Here is a 19,258-nt window from a genome sequence, read left to right as displayed (position 1 = left end):
CAAATCTGAGTGTGCGGGGCATTGACTAAAGGCTTTTCACCGAGAGGGCAATTGGTTAGCAGGAGGCCTGTGGTCAATGAGAGCACAACGCCTGGGTTAGGGCAGAAGGCACTGCTGCTCGGTGAGGGGTGAGGGGTGAGGAAAAGATTCAGGAGTGACGGAGAGATCCAGGCCCAAAGATTCCTTTTATTTTCTCGACAGTGTATCTCTGCTAGTATTGCTGGTCCATACTGTGGTACAGCCCAGTAGTTGTGGAGCTCCCCCGGGTACCTTGCCCAAGTATGTCCAAGTATGCGGTGCAGGCTCGAAGGGCCGAATGGCCTACTCCTGCACCTATTTTCTATGTTTCTATGTTTCTAGCCTTGACTGTGGAAGTCGGGAGATTACAATTTGCTCCTGTTAATTCAAAGTTATTTTTGTTACATTAAAGTTGCTTAAAAAAAACAGCACATGTAGCTTCTTTTGCTGGATTTTAATTCGATGCAGCAGATGATTTGAATGAAGCAACACTGAATGAAGAGGAGCAGACTGTGTTTCATGTGGGGAGCGAAGTATCCGAACCCTCACCCTGTCTACACATTCTCTCACCGCACACTAAGCTGATGGATGCACAACTCCACACGACAATGCGTCTTGTGTCAGAAACATTGAGCCCTATTTCCCTCCCATCTTAACAAGTCTTCTGCCACATGGCTCCTCTACATAAGAACATAAGAACATAAGAAATAGGAGCAGGAGTAGGCCATTTGGCTCCTCGAGCCTGCTCCGCCATTCAATAAGATCATGGCTCCCTGCCCGCTCCCTATAACCCTTGACTTCTTATCGTTCAAAAATCTGTCTATCTCCACCTTAAATATATTCAATGACCCAGCCTCCACAGCTCTCTGGGGTCGAGAATTCCAAAGATTCACGACCCTCTGAGAGAAGAAATCCCTCCTTCTTCCTCGCTCAAATGCAATAGCAAAATTGGTGATTTCCAGACAAACTCATGTTGCCAATTCTCTCTGACTTGTTCTACCAACCAACAGCACAGCTCTCTTCTAAACTCCCAATATTGTCAACCTTTCCAATTCGATTGGTGTGAAGAGTGGACATCAGAGGCTTCAATAAATCACCTCATCATCTCTGACCCGACAGATTAGCAAAGAGCCGACAAAGAGCTATCCAGCCTAGTCCCACTTTCCAGCTCTTGGTCCATAGCCCTGTAGCTTACGGCATTTCAAGTGCATATCCAAGTACTTTTTAAATGTGGTGAGGGTTTCTGCCTCTACCACCCTTTCAGGCAGTGAGTTCCAGACCCCCACCACCCTCTGGGTGAAAACATTCCCCTCAAATCCCCTCTAAACCTCCGACCAATTACTTTAAATCTATGCCCCCTGGTTATTGACCCCTCTGCTAAGGGCAATAGGTCCTTCCTATTCACTCTATCTAGGGCCCTCATAGTTTTATGCACCTCAATAAAGTCTCCCCTCAGCCTCTTCTGTTCCAAAGAAAACAAACACAGCCTATCCAATCTGCTCAATAATAATTCACACTTCTAGCAGGAGTCACTGGATAGCCATCAGTAGAGGCAAACCTGGCCAATCTGCCCCTTTAAAAGGGGCACTTTAAAAGTCTAATCACTGTTGTAATGTAGGAAACCCAGTAACCAATGTGCACACAACAAGATCCCACATACAGTGATAATGACCAGATCATCTGTTTTAGTGATGTTGGCCAGGACACCTGGGATAGCTCCCCTGCTCTTCTTCGTAGTAGTGCCATGGGATCTTTTGCATCCACCCGAGAGAGCAGACCTCTCATCTAAATGACGGCACCTCCAACAGTTCAGCAATATACCGAAGTGTCAGTCTAGATTGTGTGCTCAAGTGTCTGGAGTAGGACTTCATGGCTCCAAGACATGAGAGCAGCCACTGGGCCAAGGACTGTTGTATATAATTGTTTCAACTCTGGGTCAAGTGAGATATATAAGCTCAGACAGCCAGCATGCTGAAGTGCCACTTGACAGAAGCTTCAAACTTATTTCTTACAGATGTGTCATCTCAATTGTTTGACTTCTTTAGATGCGGAATTCATACTGGACACAGACTTGCTGTGTGCTGAAGGTTTCAGAAATATCTAGGTTACAAAGACAGAAGCTATAACTCTTCAACGTGCTTAGAGTTGCAGACACGTTCCAAATCTTAACACAGAAAAGGGGTAACTTTGTACTGAACCCTGTCCCTATAATATCAAAAACACCCACCCTGCTGTACTGAACCCTGTCCCTATAATATCGAATACACCCACGGTGGCAGAGGGATTACTGTGTAAAGGTGAATTTTCACCACAGCTGTAAGTTTGGTATGGAACTGTACCAGTAATTGGTGCTAAACCACACGGACTGCAGCGGTACAAGAAGGCGGCTCACCACCACCTTCTCAAGGGCAATTAGGGATGGGCAATACATGCTGGCCTTGCCAGTGACACCCACATCCCATAAATGAATAAAAAAAAGGGAATCCTGGCCCTATAATGTGGAAGTATAGTATTGCGAAATGCTTTCCTGTGTCTGTATACCTAAGAAGGAAGGGGATATTTGTAGGGTGGTTGTTGGGTGTGGAAGGCAGAATATACGATCTCCGTGTATGTGTGTGATATGAAGGGGACCTTTGTTAGAGAAAGAGTCTATTTAAAAGTTGTTATTTGTTAGGCAGGATGTCTTATGAACGGGTGTCTGGAGAAAGTATGGGGCTGAAATTCAGCCTCCCGCTAAGTCCTGTCACCGGCCATGCGGCGGTGTCGAACGGCTGCCGATTTGTAGTCGAAAGGCTGCCGCTCGCGAAGTTCTCCCCGATGGTTTTGCCAGCAGTCACCATATCCGCCCCACTCCCCCCACTTCCGCCCCGCTGCTGCCGAACCCTCCTAAGTGCATTATCAAAGCTCACACCGCCGATCTCCCGCCCCGCAAGCAAAATTAGTCTGAGAAAATCTTCCGGCCGCCGCGCGGTGCCCCCAACAGTTTTTCCTGTCGGTGCACTGTGTTTGCAGTGTGTGTAAAATGGCTGTGCGGCCTCCATTAAAGGGGAGTTCGCACTGCCGTGGCCGCCATCTTATTTTTTTTTTGTCGGCCGACAATTATACCCCCGGGTTTGGCCGGGCCGCCAACAGACAGCCTGACACCCCCTCTTGTGTACCAGGCCTCTGGTCCGGCCGAAACCCTCCCTGGTGGCTCAGTGGACCTAACTTAAAAAGCTGCAGATCTCAGCAGATCTCCCCTTTAACTGAAGGGGGGGGGGGGAGACGTGGTAACGCGCCAGCGCAATGACATCACCAGCCCAGCGCTGATGACTGACAGCGGCGGAGAGTCCGTCCCACTCCCACTTCCGCCCTGCTCGGAAAAAAATGACATAGAGCTAAATTTCGCAAGATGGGCCGCCGCATCCATCGCGGCGGCCAAAACACAAGAAAAACCAGCGGTGCAACCCGTTTCCGGCGGGGGGTGAATTTCGGCCCCTATATCTGTTAGAGATAGCTTGCGAAAGGAAGTGTTTGCTGGGGAGAATGATTCTGGAAAGTGTTTGTTTTTTAGGGGGTGAACTTATTAGGAACCTCTTGCTGGCCAGCGCAGATACGATGGTAAGTACTACAGGGAATCGAAGACGGCCAGAGTGATCTCCTGGACTAGTTTCGATCGCCTGGATGGGTCAGAGCGGAATTTTCCCAGATTTCTTTCCCCCAATTGGCCTGGGTTTTATCTGTTTTTTTGCCTCTCCCAGGAGATCACATGGCTCCGGTTGGGGTGGAGTGTAGAATGTTGCGGTTTAAGGGATATCACAGTTGTGTGGGGTGGACTGGTTGGGCTGGATGCTCTTTACCTTTCCGCCATTGTTCATTGTTCATGGGTTTTTATGTAACCTTCAGGGCTGCTGACCGAGGGCTGTGTGACTCTTTGTCGGCCGGCGCGGACACAATGGGCCGAAATGGCCTCCTTCTGCACTGTAAATTTCTATGTTTCTAAGTTTCTATGAAGAGAGATTGAGTTTCGAAGGAGAGCTTTGAATGCAGGGTGGATGCTGAGTGAGAAATTGTTTGAAGTGGCAACTCACAGATGGAGTTAATGTGGCAACAGCAGTTTGGCTGCAGTCAGCAGTGTCGTAGGAAGGCACGGGTAGGAGCAGGTGGTGCGAGTCGCGACGGTTGTTCGATTAGCCGTGCCTCTGCCAAAACTAACCATCTGACAGCTCTTAAAGTCAAATTAGAAACGACTGTGCACAGTGATTCTTTCCGATGGACCGTGGAGTGCTCTCGCCTCTGAATTAACAACGTCGCGACTGCGTCAAAGCTACAGATGGGACGTGCTGGGGTTTTGTTGTCACTTTCTTCAGGTTACAATGTGTTCTGTGATCATTTTCAGTATCGCACAGCAAGTCAGGATTGTTGGAAGCCCAATGTCAAAGAAAGAAAGAACTTGCATTCATATAGCGCCTTTCACAACCCCAGGACACTTGGAGTGTAGTCACTGTTGTCATGTAGGAACGCAGCAGCCAATGTGCGCACAGCAAGCTCCCAATAATAGCAATGTGATAATGACCAGATTCTGATTTTACTGATGCTGGTTTTGGGATAAATGTTGGACAGAACACCAGCAAGAGCTCCCCTGCTCTTCTTTGAAATAGTGCCATGGGATCTTTCACGTTCACCTGAGATGGCAGACAGAACCTCAGTTTAACATCTCATCTGAAAGACAGCACCTCCGACAGTGCAACATTCCCTCAGCACTGCACTGGAGTGTCAGCCTAGATTTATGTGCTCAGGTCTCGGGAGTGGGACTTGAACCCACAACCTTCTGACTCAGAGGCGAGTGTACTGCCCACTGAGCCATGGCTGACACAGCGACTTGAGGTAGGGTGACAGCTCACGTACAACTGATTCAAAACTCAAATATCCACTTCACCACCACAAAGATATTTATTTCCTTGCGCTGACTCAGAGTCACCGTGTAATATTATTATTCTCAGAGACGATGACTCGATCTGAAGCTGGTAAACTTGTTTGTGGTCACATTCTTTCACATCTGACATTTATAAGGCTTTAAATGAATTGTTCAACTCAAAATGTAACCATTGATTTACTGGGGGCAGAGAATGTAATCTTCCAGCAGAAAATGTTGGAAAAACTCAGCAGGTCAGGCAGCATCCACAAAAGGTCATCGACCTGAAACCTTAACTCTGTTTCTCTCTCCACAGATACCGCCTGACCCGCTGAGTATTTCCAGCATTTTCTGTTTTCATTAGGATACAGATCGAGCAAGAATGTATAGCTAACAGACTGTACCAAAATCTGTGGGATACAGACCATATATGAATCTATGGAACACAGAGTGAGCCAAAATCTGTAGGGTGTATTGAATCTAAAGGATATAAGGTCTAATTGATGAGTCCCGTCATAAGCTCTAAGAATCCGTTTAAGCTTCGGATGTGGGTTCAAGTAGGTCAATTATTTATCAAATCCTTTCAATGTGAATTAACTCTGGGTAAAGCCACCACCCAACTATACTGAGCTACACAGAATGGGAGATCCCCGGTTTGATTCCCAAGCAGTGCACAGTCACCTGATCCGATATTTGGCTCCTGGACTGGAGAAAGTAAAAAGCAGTCACAGCCCCCTTGCTGGATGTGTGGGGGCAGTGGATGAAACTCCTTCTCTTCACTGGTGGAACATTGTGCTGACCCGCATACTGGGTCCACACATGGAGAATGGTCACTAGGGAGATGCACAGAAAGGGCCGTGCTGTCCTTGGGACTGTACCCCAGAACAAGGAGTGGAAGGAAGAACATTGGGGACATTGTCTCTTTATTAATGCAGGTCAAGGACATGCACACGCACATGCTCATGTATGCAGATTGGAACACTCTTAAGATATAGAGAGATTTGTACAAGATTTGAGAACCATGACTATGTTTACACTTTGCTTGCCTTATCAGGAGTATATACTTTATGCTGACTCCACTCTTTGGGACTGGTACTGACTATTTAACATGCAAATAGCATGAGGTTAAATCACAAGCCCAACATAATAACATTTCAACCGCACAATCAAACATCAGTTAATAAACGTATGCCAACACAAGCTCATTTCATTTTTTATATATAAGATTAATAGTGAATGCTCGGAGTTATTTCAAGGCCGACCTAACCTAACCAAAGATGGTTTATATGTAGAATAATGGATACCTGGGAGTGAGTTACAGACTGGAATCTAATCGAGGGTTTAATAGATAGTTTCAAATGAAGTCAGATACTTGTTTAAAAATGTTATCTGGGGCCTAAGGTGAGATGCTGACCTTTAACTCTTTCTTGTATTGATGATTTTCAGTGGTACAAAGAATGAAGTTGGGGCTATGGTTTGTTCTATTTTGGTGTGATTGTTTGTTGGTGCCTGTCGTGACTGTCTTATTGGGCATCCTCAGCTGATTATAGGGTACTAATTGTCAGTATATATTGCAATAGGGCATTACAGTATATATTTTAAAAGTTGCATAGTAACTACCATTATATATTTATGTATATGTGACACAGTATATTATATAGTAGCAGTCATAAAAGGCAAACTTTGTATTTGACTGAAATAATCACCATCTGTTCAGTTAACAACAACAACTTGCATTTATATAGCGCCTTTATTGTAGTAAAACGCCCCAAGGTGTTATCAAACAATATTTGACACCGAGCCACATACGGAGATATTAGTACAGGTGATCAAAAGCTTGGTCAAAGTGGTAGGGTTTAAGGAGCATCTTAAGGAGGAGGAGGGAGGTGGAGAGGGTTAGGGAGGGAATTCCAGAGTCTAGGGCCCAGGCAGCCACCAATGGTTGGGTGATGGAAATCTGGGATGCACAAGAGGCTAGAATTGGACGAAAGCAGAGCGATCTCAGAGGGTTGTAGGGATGGAGGAGGTTTAAGAGATAGGGAGGGGCGAGGACCTGGAGGGATTTGAACACAAGGATGAGAATGTTAAATTTGAGGCATTGCCAGACCGGGAGTCCATGTAGGTCAGCGAGCACAGGGGTGATGAATGAACAGAACTTGGTGCGAGTTAGGATACGGGCAGCAGCGATTTGGAGGAGCTGAAGTTTAGGGAGGGTGGAAGATGGAAAACTGGCCAGGGGAGAATTGGAATAGCATCAAACCGATTAGCTAAAGTGCCTCAATGGTTTGCACTGAGTCATTCCCAAACCAATTGTTGCATTAGACAGGTTGGAAAGCACCAAGCTACAACCACCACAAAATTATTGTGCCACTCTCTCTTTCATCGTCAGCCTGCCATTCACTCATTCAGCTACTCGCTCCCTCAGCTCGCAAGCCACTACTCACTCACTCCCTCACGGGTTACAGGCTGAGAGTTATTAGCTTATTTGGAAGTGCAAATGGAAGTTCTATGAGTTGATGCACACAGAGCAGGGTCTGTAGATAGTGGCACACTGTTGCGGGAAGGGGCAAGATTCTAGAAAGGACTGTTCAAGCACTGGCCAGGTGTAGGAGTCTCTCCTTGTGTTAAGACACACCTGACAGCAATCCTAAGTTTACCTAGGACTTCTGGTTCTACTCTCTATATTTAGTTGGGTCATTTTCTAGATCTACCTTTCCTGTGTCCTGTGAGCGGAGACCAGAGTTATAGAATCATAGAATGGTTACAGCATGGTGGGCCATTCGGCCCGTCGAGCCCAGACCTGCTCCCTCCAAGAGCACTTCAACTAGTCCCAATCCCTCTGCGCTTTCCCCGCCCTGCATTATGTTTTCCTTCAGGTACTTACCTAATTCCCTTTTGAAAGCTGACACCCATCGGGATACTCGCATCCAATGGGAGCAGGGATGAAAACTACCCCGCCTCGCCTCCCCCCCCCCGCACACCCCCCAAATCAGCAAGCAGGGGACCAAAGCTCTGCCCTCTGGATACTGGATTGACATCCAGCAGGGTACTCGACTCCAATTGGTTGCCGCCTTTCCCACATTACAACGGCGACTACACGTACTTCATTGGCTGTAAAGTGCTTTGGGATGTCCGGTGGTCGTGAAAGGCACTACATAAATGCAAGACTCTCTTTTCCAGTGGGAATGGAGTGGCCTCCCTCCCTCCCTCCTCATCACATCTAGCCATTTTTCCTGGTAGGGGATTGTGAGTCAGGCTAACAGGCTGTCCATGGTAAAAGGGTCTTCCTTGCAGAAACAACCCAGAGCCCTATCTGCTGGATGTCAAACAGTGGAGGAAATGGGTCGCCTCATGTACCATTAGGTACAGAAGGACAGAAGAAGATCTTTTCTATATAGTTGACTGTTATACACACCTATAAAGTAATCTTTCAGTCACCTCCTTATGAGGCTGAAAAGGGCTAGGAATCCATCTGCTGAGCACCACTCCGTAGCGCCATGAAATGGCGATAAAATGGCGGCCGCCACTCTTTCACCAGCTGGTGGCGGGTTCCGCAGCAGCCGCCATATCCGTGTCCCCCTTTGCGCGGCCGGTAACTGGTAGCGTCTAGAAAGAAGAAATGCCGCTGTGCTGAACCATTTGTGTTAGTGCTGAGGTAGATTTCTCACTTTTTGAGGTTAGGGAGTTAATTCAGCTTTATTGTTTTTGTTAAAAGGTAGAAGCAGCTGAAAACTGCATTGTTTCACTTTATTTTAATTTGCATTGCTTCAGTGTGCATGGCCCCTTTAATTCTCAGGCTTCTTCCCTGCGAGCTCCACATCGATTCCACAGGCTGTACGGAGCTCGAACCCCGCTCCTACACAGCAACTCCATCTTGGATGCCTCCAGTAACACCACCAGGACGGTGCTGCACCTACAATCTCCAGCCCCCCCCCCCCACCCCAGACCAATTTTGCCCCCATTAGCCATGGCGGCTATTTTCAACGGCCGTTAACTCCGGTGACACCGGCAACTTTGCTGGTTAAAACAAATTTCTCCCCCCCCACCCCCCCAAGTTTCTTCAGTTCTGCCTCATATCTCTGACCTCTGACTTCAGATGTTAGTCTCCTGGCTCTCTTCTGTAATGCCACCTGTGGATAAATGTTCATGCAGGAGATGCCATGCAACATGCTTCTGAGTCAGAAGGTCGTGGGTTCAAGTCCCACTCCAGAGACTGTAACACGTAATCCAGGCTGATACTCCAGTGCGGTGCTGAAGGAGTGCTGCACTGTCAGAGATGCCGCCTTTCGGATGAGACGTAAACCGAGGTCCCGTCTGCCCTCTCAGGTGGACGTAAAAGATCCCACGGCACTATTTTAAAGACGAGCAGGGGAGTTATCCTGGTGTCCTGACCAATATTTATCCCTCAACCAATATCACTGAAACAGATTATCTGGTCATTATCGTGTTGCTGTTTGTGGGACCTTGCTGTGCGCAAATGGCTGCTGCAACAGTGACTACATTTCAAAAAGTGGTTGGTTGTAAAACGCTTTCGCATATCCTGAGGTGGTGCAAGGTGCTATATAAATGCAAGTTATTTCTTTCTTCTCCTGAGGCACGGATTACATGGCGATACGTCACAGATCAGCCATGATCTGATTGAATAGCAGAACAGGCTGGAGGGGCTGAATGGCCTGCTCCTGTTCCAATGTTGCTATGATTCATGCTATTGTGCTGTTCCACCAGAGCCAACAGCCAAGCACTGCTTCACCCAATTTATTGTGTACATACAGCACAGCGAGCATCAGTAAGCTGCTTGATTACGGCGGGTTTGACAAGTAAACCCAGTGCTGTCCTCATCCGCCATTAACAAAGGCATCATTGTGCATCGAGCGGGACCAGGAGCCCCGGCTGGTTTATTTTCCCCACGCACCAGCCCAGTTCAATTCCGTTAGCTGTGGGTAATCTGATCGAGGTGTTTAAAATGTTCAAAGGATTCGATAGGGTAGATATAGAGAGACTGTCTCCTGTGGTGGGGGAATCCAGAACAAAAGGACATCATCATAAAATCAGCTGGGCCACTCAGGATAAAAAATTAGCAAGTACTTTTCCTACACAAAGGGTAGTGGGAATCTGGAACTCTTGCTCCCAAAGGACTGGTGATGCTGGGGGACATTTGGAACTTTCAAGACTGAGGTGGATTACATAGAAACATAGAAAATAGGAGCAGTAGTAGGCCATTCGGCCCTTCGAGTCTGCATCGCCATTCAATATGATCATGGCTGATCCTCTATCTCAACACCATATTCCCGCTTTTTCCCCATATCCCTTGATGCTTTTTGTTTCTAGAAATCTATCTATCTCCCTCTTAAAGATATTCAGTGACTTGGCCTCCACAGCTTTCTGTGATAGAGAATTCCACAGGTTCACCACCCTCTAAGTGAAAAAAATTCTCCTCATCTCAGTCCTAAATTTCCTACCCCGTATCCTGAGACTGACCCCTTGTTCTAGACTTCCCAGCCAGGGGAAACATCCTTCCCGCATCCAGTCTGTTCAACCCAGTCAGAATTTTATACGTTTCAATGAGATCCCCTCTCATCCTTCTAAACTCTAGTGAATACAGGCCTAGTCGACCCAGTCTCTTTTGTTAGGTAAGGGTATAAAGGGGTGTGGGGCAAAGGCGGATAGATGGAGTTGGGGTACAGATCAGTCACGATCTAATTGAATGGCAAAGAAGACTCGAGGTGCCCTGGCTGAGATAAGTTGAGCTAATCACTGTCTATAACGGTGGGCTAAAAGACACTCATTATTGCGCTTGCACTGATAAGGAACAGGAATCTCTCTGGTCACAATGTGTGGCGACATTGGAATTGTGCTTGTGATTACTTCTTCAGTTTTCTCTTCTTTTAGCAAATAGGAAACAGGAAATCCCACTGCTAGATTTATGAATGCAGTAACACTTAGCAACCAGAGAAAATTATCCCCTCCGGGCAGTTGTAGTACAATTTCCAATTTTACAAGCTGGGGGTTGAGAGAATTATAAACTGCTTTAGAGAGGTAAGCCAGTATATTGAGGAGCTTTCGCTAAGCTGCAGAAATGGATACATCCCAAACGTTTATTTAAACCTAAATTGAATTAATTGCATCTGCCATCCTGGGACATACTGCCCACACTGAGGTTCCCAGTAATTATGTTTCATTTCTAATTTGAAATGGATTCGTTTTCAAAAATTGAAATAATCTCAGTAATTAACAATAAGAACGGCAAGTCATTTCTAAGGACACTTAACTGGTAAGAACAGTAAATGCTGATTAGAGAGACACAGTGATAAACATCAGGGCTGGCCAGCAAAATAACTTCAATGATGGTGGGGATATAAACAGTAATAGTAAGAGCACTGGCATCACTTCAGTAATATTAGAGATTTCAGTAATATTGGAGATGAGTAATATTAGATGCCAATAATATTAGACACATAATATTAGAGGCTTCAGTAATATTAGATACCAATAATATTAGACACTTTAAGGGCTGGATTTTCGGCTTGCTGATTTCGGGCGGTAACGGCGGCGGGGCGATAAAGTTTGCGCCCGGGAACAGTTTGCGCCTCAGACAGAAAGATTGGTCAGCTGGGCTCTGAGTGTGGGGCGGGGCGCTAAGGGAGGCGTTACACACATCTCTTCGGGTGCTAGGCCGGCTGAGCAAGCGAAAATCCCGAGCTAAACAGCCGGCCTCGGAGCACTCTTCGAGAGGCCTGGGGAGAAAAAAAACCTGAAAAAATTCCACCAAACACATTCCCAATACACAGCCCACGCCACCACAACATAAATCGCAAAATAATCCAATCACACTTACCTGAGGTGGACTTTACTTACCTCACTGCGGCCGGTATAAGTCGCACCTCTTGCTATCATAGACGGTCCCAGCAGGGGGTGCTGCGGGGTGTATGGATTGGGCGGGAGCCAAACATTGAGCCGGTTTCACAACCAAGGGCGTTGTACACCAGCTCGCCTCACCGGGCGGTACTGCTCCGCACCTTGCCGAAACCGTCCCCGAAAACCCTGACGGGCGCTGGAAGCTTGCCACCTGTCCAGAAGAGCTTACTGCTGCCATTGCTGCCCCTCCGGGGCGAAAACAGAGGCAGCAACAAGCCGATAATCCAACCCTTTAATATTAAATATTAGCGACTAGTAATATTAGAAACTAGCAATTTTAGGGACTTTTGTTGCACTAATGACCAGTAATATTAAGGACCTTAGTAATATTAGGGACGACAATCGATTTGAAGTTTCAGGAGCTCCATATAAAATCCTCACTTGTCACTAATTTAAATTCCACACTTTGTAAATGTTTTACATTTACGTGTTTTGCTATTGTTCTGATATTGATTATTTTCACTAAAAAGTTTCCTTAATTTGGACTCCACATTGTCAGACTCCATACAAAGTGCGAGCATCATTCTTGTATCCGTTTTCTCATGTTGCATCGGCTTGTTGCTTGTTGCTGCTCCCCAGTGAAGCGGTGCACCTGCAGAGGCTGCTGACTCAAGCTGCCAGCAGCGGGTTATACTGGCACCCCGCAGGGGAAGAAGGCACAATGCCCTCACCTTTAGACTGGCCTGGGCCGGGAGGCGGGAGACCAACTCATGCTATTTGGAGCTTTCCAGCTTTTCAGGAGTTGAGACACTCAGAAGACGAGGCTTCTGTCAAGCTGTGCTGCACTGTTTCTGTAATGGCGAGATCTAATGATACTCATTACTGAGATGCTGCTGTATATCTTGTCACCATTTCTGTAATGGTGAGACACATTTAGGCTCATTACTGAGCAGTCCCTGTCTAACTGTCTCCGTGTCTGTAATGGTCAGGGCGAATCAGGCTCGTTACCAAGTTACCCCCTAACCATCTCGCTGTATAATTAAACTCATTACCGCACTGATCCTGCCTCTGTGCCTCTGTGCGGATCTGCATTATTTAGCTGTCCCAGTTTGTCGGTCTGTCAGTTGTATAATGCCAAGGCTGAACTTACTTGTCCGCATCCTGTCATCTTCTTTATGAAAGTCTTTCTCTGTTAAAGGGAATTTGGGCCGAGATTTCCCCTTTACACAAGGCCCGCATAAACGGGGCGGTAAGCGGTTTGCTCCCAGGGGCAGGTGGCGGAAGCGACACGGACGGAATCGCCCCCGCGATGCTGCGGGCGAAAATGGCTTTGCGCCCGGCCCCATCACTGGCGCCCCGGGCGGTGGTGCACACGCTGATGATGTCATCGCCGTGCACGCCAACCCCTTATCGCCCCGTGGGGGAAGTTGCCCCACAGGAGCGCGGTCAGCACAGGGCGATGCCGCCAACAGCATCTTGGGGCTTTGGGGCACTGCGACCTCCCTTAAAAGGGAGGGCCTGGCACTGTGGCCACCGTCTTAATGTCCTTGTCGGCCGACTCTTGGGTGCTGGCCTGACCGAAGCCCTCCTCGGTGGCCCAGTGAGCGCCACGGAGCAGGCCCTAGGCTTCGCAGCGTCCGCCCCTTTAAGCGAGGGGGAGAGACATTGCAACGGGTCAGTGTGAGACGGCACATCCTGGCTCCCTCCTGCCCCGCGAGCACCCCGGGAACACCTCGAGAACACCCGCACCTTTTATTCCAGGTAAAAGTCCAATCCGCCAGGCGATAAAAAGTCAAATAAATCAAATTCTGCGCCCAAAGCCCAGCGCGGGGCAATTTCGCCCCCTTTGTGTTTATATAGCGCCTTTCACAGCCTCAGTACGGCCAATGAATGTTCAAGTGATTGTGATCTGTAACTCAGGAGATGATTTCCTCCTTTCAACGAAAATGTAACTGGAAGAGAATGACTTTAACGGTGTGAATCCTGCTCATGTAGTGAAGCTTATGGTACTTTGGGTAGTGCCATGAAAAAGAATACTCGATGCTTCAGCCATTGCATGAGCCAGACAATCTCAGTTGACCAAATACCCTTCCCATTCACTCTCATTCTATGGGATTCTAATTGACCAAATCCTCTTCCTAGTTGGTGCTAATATAGAGAAAGAAAGATCTTGCATTTATATAGCGCCTTTCATGACCTCAGGACATCCCAATGTGCTTTACAGCCAATGAAGTATCTTTGAAGTGTAGTCACTGTTGTAATGTACGAACTATATAGGATTTTCACAGACCAAAGTCTTCCTATTCACTCTCGTTATATAGCATGCCAATGGATCAAGCCCCCTCTAATTTACCCTCGTGTGTTAGATTCAAGTGGACCAAACCCATTCCCATACACTCCCATTGTACTGGAGCAATCTCACTCCCATTCACTGCCAATGTGGATGGAAACCCATTCCCATACACTCCCGCTATATTGGATTTACCAGACCATAGTCTGTCCCATTCACTCCCATCGTACTGGAGCAACCTCACTCCCATTCACTCCCACTGCGTTGACTTCCAATGGACTAATACCCATTCCCATTTGTAGTGGAGCTCCACCTAGTGAACTACTGATGTACTGCAACTACTGATGTAAATAATAAAGGATCATGTGACAAGATCACATGATGGCAGGTTTCTGTGTTAAGAGCCAGCATGTGTAGTGTGCTTCTTAGTGATCTAAGAATATATCACACCATTCGCTCCCACTATATTCGATTCCAATGGAGCAACTCTTTTCTCACCCACTCCTATTGTGTAGAATTCCAGTAGGCTAAAAGCCATTCTATTCACTCCCATTATATAAATTTGTTTGGACCAAACCTTTTGCCACTTGCTCCCACTATACTCAATTACAATTGACCATCCTCCTCACTGCCATTGTATTAGGTTCTAATGTACTCTTGCAGCTTGCAATGACTAGAATAGTTCCCTGAAAGAAGTGGTTGTCGCTAGTGTTTAAGACGGTGGTGGAGCTTACACATTTGCATATAATCACATATTTAATCACAGTGTCAGCCAGTGGCTCAGTGGGTAGCACACTCGCTTCCAGTCAGATGGTTGTGGGTTCAAGTCCCACTCCAGGAACATGAGCACATAAATCGAGGCTGACACTCCAGTGCAGTGCTGAGTGAGTGCTGCACTGTCGGAGGTGTCGTCTTTCGGATGAGATGTTAAACTGAGGCCCCCACTACTCTCTCAGGTGAACGTAAAAGATCCCATGGCACTATTTCGAAGATGGGCAGGGGAGTTATCCCTGGTGTCTTGGCCAGTATTTATCCCTCAATCAACATAAGAAAAAAACAGATTATCTGGTCATTATCACATTGCTGTTTGTGGGAGCTTGCTGTGTGCAAATTGGCTGCCATGTTTCCCACATTACAACAGTGACTACACTCCAAAAGTACTTCATTGGCTGTAAAGCGCTTTGAGACAGCCAGTGGTTGTGGAAGGCGCTATATAAATGCAAGTCTTTCTTTCTTTTATAAACATGAGTCAAACCATTTAATCTCAATAGACCAAACTCTTACTGTGAGGAGCACTAATTTAAAACGAATACTATTCCCCAGTTACCCAATGTTTAATGCATCGCAAACCCTACATTAATTAGTGTCAAAACCGCTTCTGAATTACTGAAAATTTAAAAAATTCTTATCATATTTCCGTAGGATCTTTTTAATATTCTCTGCGTTCTTTTTGCTTTGATTTATTCTCTGGATAAATGACTGAGTTGTTTTTAAAACTATATTTATTTCATGGGAGTCCTTGAATTCTGATAGTCACACAAACTTGTTTTTCTCTCTCTCTCTCTTAGGTAGCCCCTCGGAGTTGAGAATGACTTGCTTCCGCACTAACAATAAGTTTTCAGGTGTCTGTAGAGTCCAATGCGGGACCCACAGTCTCTGTCACAGGTGGGGCAGACGGTGGCTGCAGGAACGGGTGGGTGGGGAGTCTGGTTTGCCGCACACTCCTTCCGCTGTCTACGCTTGATTTCCGCATGCTCTCAGTGAAGAGACTCGAGGTGCTCAGCGCCTTCCCGGATGCTCATCCTCCACTTTGGGCGGTCTTAGGCCAGGGATTCCCAGGTGTTGGTGGGGATGTTGCATTTTTTCAAGGAGGCTGTGAGGGTGTCCTTGAAGTGTTTCCTCTGCCCCCCTGAGGCTCGTTTGCTGTATCGGAGCTCCGAGTAGAGCACTTGTTTTGGGAGTCTAGTATCGGGCATGTGGACAATGTGGCCCGTCCATCGGAGCTGATCAAGCGTGGTCAATGCCTCGATGCTGGGGATGTTGGCCTGAGCGAGCACACTAACGTTGGTGCGCATATCCTGCCAATGGATTTGCAGGATCTTGCAGAGGCAGCGTTGGTGGTACTTCTCTAGCGTTTTGAGGTGTCTGCTGTACCACGTCTCTGAGCTATACAGGAGGGCGGGTACCACTACTGCCCTGTAGACCATAGGCTTGGTGCTGCGTTTGAGGTCCTGGTCTTCAAATACTCCCTCAGGCGACCGAAGGCTGCACTGGCACACTGAAGGCAGTGTTGTACCTCTTCGTTGATGTCTGCCCTTGTTAACAGTAGGCTCCCGAGGTATGGAAAATTGTCCAAGGCCTTCTCGTGGATTTTGATGACTGGGGGGGCAGTGCTGTGTGGCGGGGTCAGGTTGGTGGAAGATCTTTGTCTTACGGATGTTTAGTGTAAGGCCCATGCTTTTGTACGTCTCAATGAAGGTGTTGACGATGGCTTGGAGTTCAGCCTCCGAGAGCGTGCAGATGCAAGCGTCATTTCTCTACCTGTGACTTTGCTGCAGTTTTCGTGATCTATGAGAGTGAATTATTGTGGTTGTATTGCACTTTGTCGACACAGCTCCGTACACACCTCGTACTGTCTCATTCCACCCGAGCCCCACAGTGAATATGTTTGTTCCTTTTCCCCCTTCAGGTGTGTGGTCGTGCTTTTCAATCCCAAGAAAAACAAGCAGCATCAAATACTGAATGGATCAAGGTAGGACATTGCCACCCCTCAGCCTGCTGTAAGGAATCCTATTACATCCCAAAGTGATTACATCCCAAATCACTAAGGGGAAGCAATCATCAGTGAAGTAATGAGCACTCCGTGATAAATGCACTGCTCCCAGCGCACAGTCAGGATCAAAGGGAGCACAGATCAGAGGTAGGGCCAAAACACTGCAGCACCATTTCCCTGACCCTCACTCCCTCGAACATGTCTGACCGCTGGCAGAAGTGAATTTATCCCTCTGTAATGTATTTGCTTCATGGGTTCTTTGCTTAAGAATTCATAGTAACACATTGCTATTCTAATTGGTTTATTAACAAAGGTTTAACAGTCACACTACACATTACCAGTTCATCCACCAGGCTCACAACCAGCTGCCTCATCGTGGATCCACCGAACCCAACTGGCTGGGGTTTTATTGAGTCTTGTGAACATCACGTGACTGGCTAAACCACTCCCAACTCAACAGCTCCACAAACCTGTGAGCATCCTCATACAATGCACACATTACCCCCTCCAACCCCAGTGTCCAGGGGGCAGAGGGATGAAGAGGAGGAGGATAGAGAGGAAGGAAGGAGAAGGAGCAGATGACAAGTAAAACTTTGTCCAGAACTAGTCCGGGAGATTACATGGACCATGTGTTACCTTTTATATGGTGCGATGAGAGGAATGTAATCTGACTTCAGTCTTTATTTCTTCCAGGAAAACCATCACAGCAGTGGCCTTCTCTCCAGATGGCAAGTACCTGGTTACGGGGGAGGTGAGTTTCTTCACCAAGTCCTTATGCCCACCTCCTATGCCTTGTTCTTCGTGCCCTGTCCCTGTATTGACATGATAGTGGAAGGTTTGCTGTCTCTTGTCTGATATAGTAATGTCAACAGTGATGACTCTGGAGTTCCTTTTATTAGAAGGTAGATTGCCCCACTGACAAGTCCAAGACTCAACAGAGGATTGGTAAAGGAGGAACTGAGACCATGGCTCCAGGCCTGAAGGCTGCTTGGCTGCTGATGAAAAGTCACGAACAGCCTTAGACTTGAGCACAAAATGTAGGCTGGCACTCCAGTGCAGTACTGAGGGAATATTGCACTGTCTGAGGTGTCTTCTTTCAGATGAAACATTCAGGTTCCATCTGCCCACTCAGCTGGACACAAAAGATCCCACGGCAATATTTCGAAAAAGATCAAGTAAGTTCTGGCCAATATTTATCCCTCAACCAACATCACTAAAACAGATTATCTGGTCATTCTCATAGTGCTGCTTGTGGGAGCTTGCTGTGCGCAAATTAGCTGCCACATTTCCCATATTACAGCAGTGAGGACACTTTGACACTTTGAAAAGTATTGAATTGGCTGTAAAGCGTCTGGGACATCCTGAGGTCATAGAACTATAAGTCTTTCTTTAGAAGCCTTTGATAATTGATGTCTCGACATCGAAGGTAGTTTCAGGATTCTATTCCCTCCTTTCCCCCCCCCCCCCCACAAAATGTTGTTATTTATTTTATCCACTTTTGGGCTTTTTGTGTTTTTTTTGGAGGCTTTCAAAATTGTTGCTCTGACTTTGCAAACCAAACATGACTAAATAGAGGGCAGGGCTTGGAATTATAAGGAGTTGCTGTCCTGGCAGCTGTTTTGGCGACACTGTTAAAATTACAACGAGATGAAATTGTTTCATTGAACCAATCTGGAGTTTTAGATTTTGCCATGGCATTTAACCTAATGTCCCGGAATTTGTGGTGGGTAATTTCGGCGAACTAACAGTGTTCGCCCTCATTACCCCTCGGAAACTGACCACAACTTCAGGATTTAGCGCAGGCGTATCCAAGCGCGGAACTCCTGAAGTTGCGGTTGGTCATTCACTCCTCCGACACTGGCTGCGCTGTGGACATCCCCTCCCCCATAGCCGGCAGTCAGTGTAATCAGTGAAACGGTCAAAAACTTGGACTTTTCTGCAGTAATATCGCTGTTAAATACCCTGTTAAAGGTTTAGCTGGGTTTTTAACAGCATATTGATGGCTAAACAAATGTTCTAGCTCTGAAAAACTAATTTTTATATTTGTGGAGTGTCAAATTTCTCCATTATGATAAAAATTACGACTTTTAAAAAAACTAATTATTTAAAAATTTGTTCATGATATATCAGGATCTACCTTATCCCCATGTGAGAGTCCAAATCTTTATTTTGCTCTCAGCAACATTTTTTTTAAAGTCTGGATAAAAGCAGCTTCTCATTTCGCAGTTTCCTGTCTGTGAGAATTCTACAATGCGATTGGCTGCTTAGACACCTTGTTGACGTCACAGCAGCATCACACTAGGAATTCCCACTACAGAGCGCTGAAATCAACTGAACATCGATAAAGGCAAACTTCTCGTCACAGAAATCGCGAGAGCTCTGTGGGCAGCTTTCATCGGGGCCAGAGGCAAGTGCATTTGCTTCACTG

Source organism: Pristiophorus japonicus, chromosome 4 (assembly GCF_044704955.1).
Source record: "Pristiophorus japonicus isolate sPriJap1 chromosome 4, sPriJap1.hap1, whole genome shotgun sequence".
NCBI classification, from domain to species: Eukaryota; Metazoa; Chordata; class Chondrichthyes; family Pristiophoridae; genus Pristiophorus; species Pristiophorus japonicus.
This window is presented reverse-complemented; position numbering follows the sequence as displayed.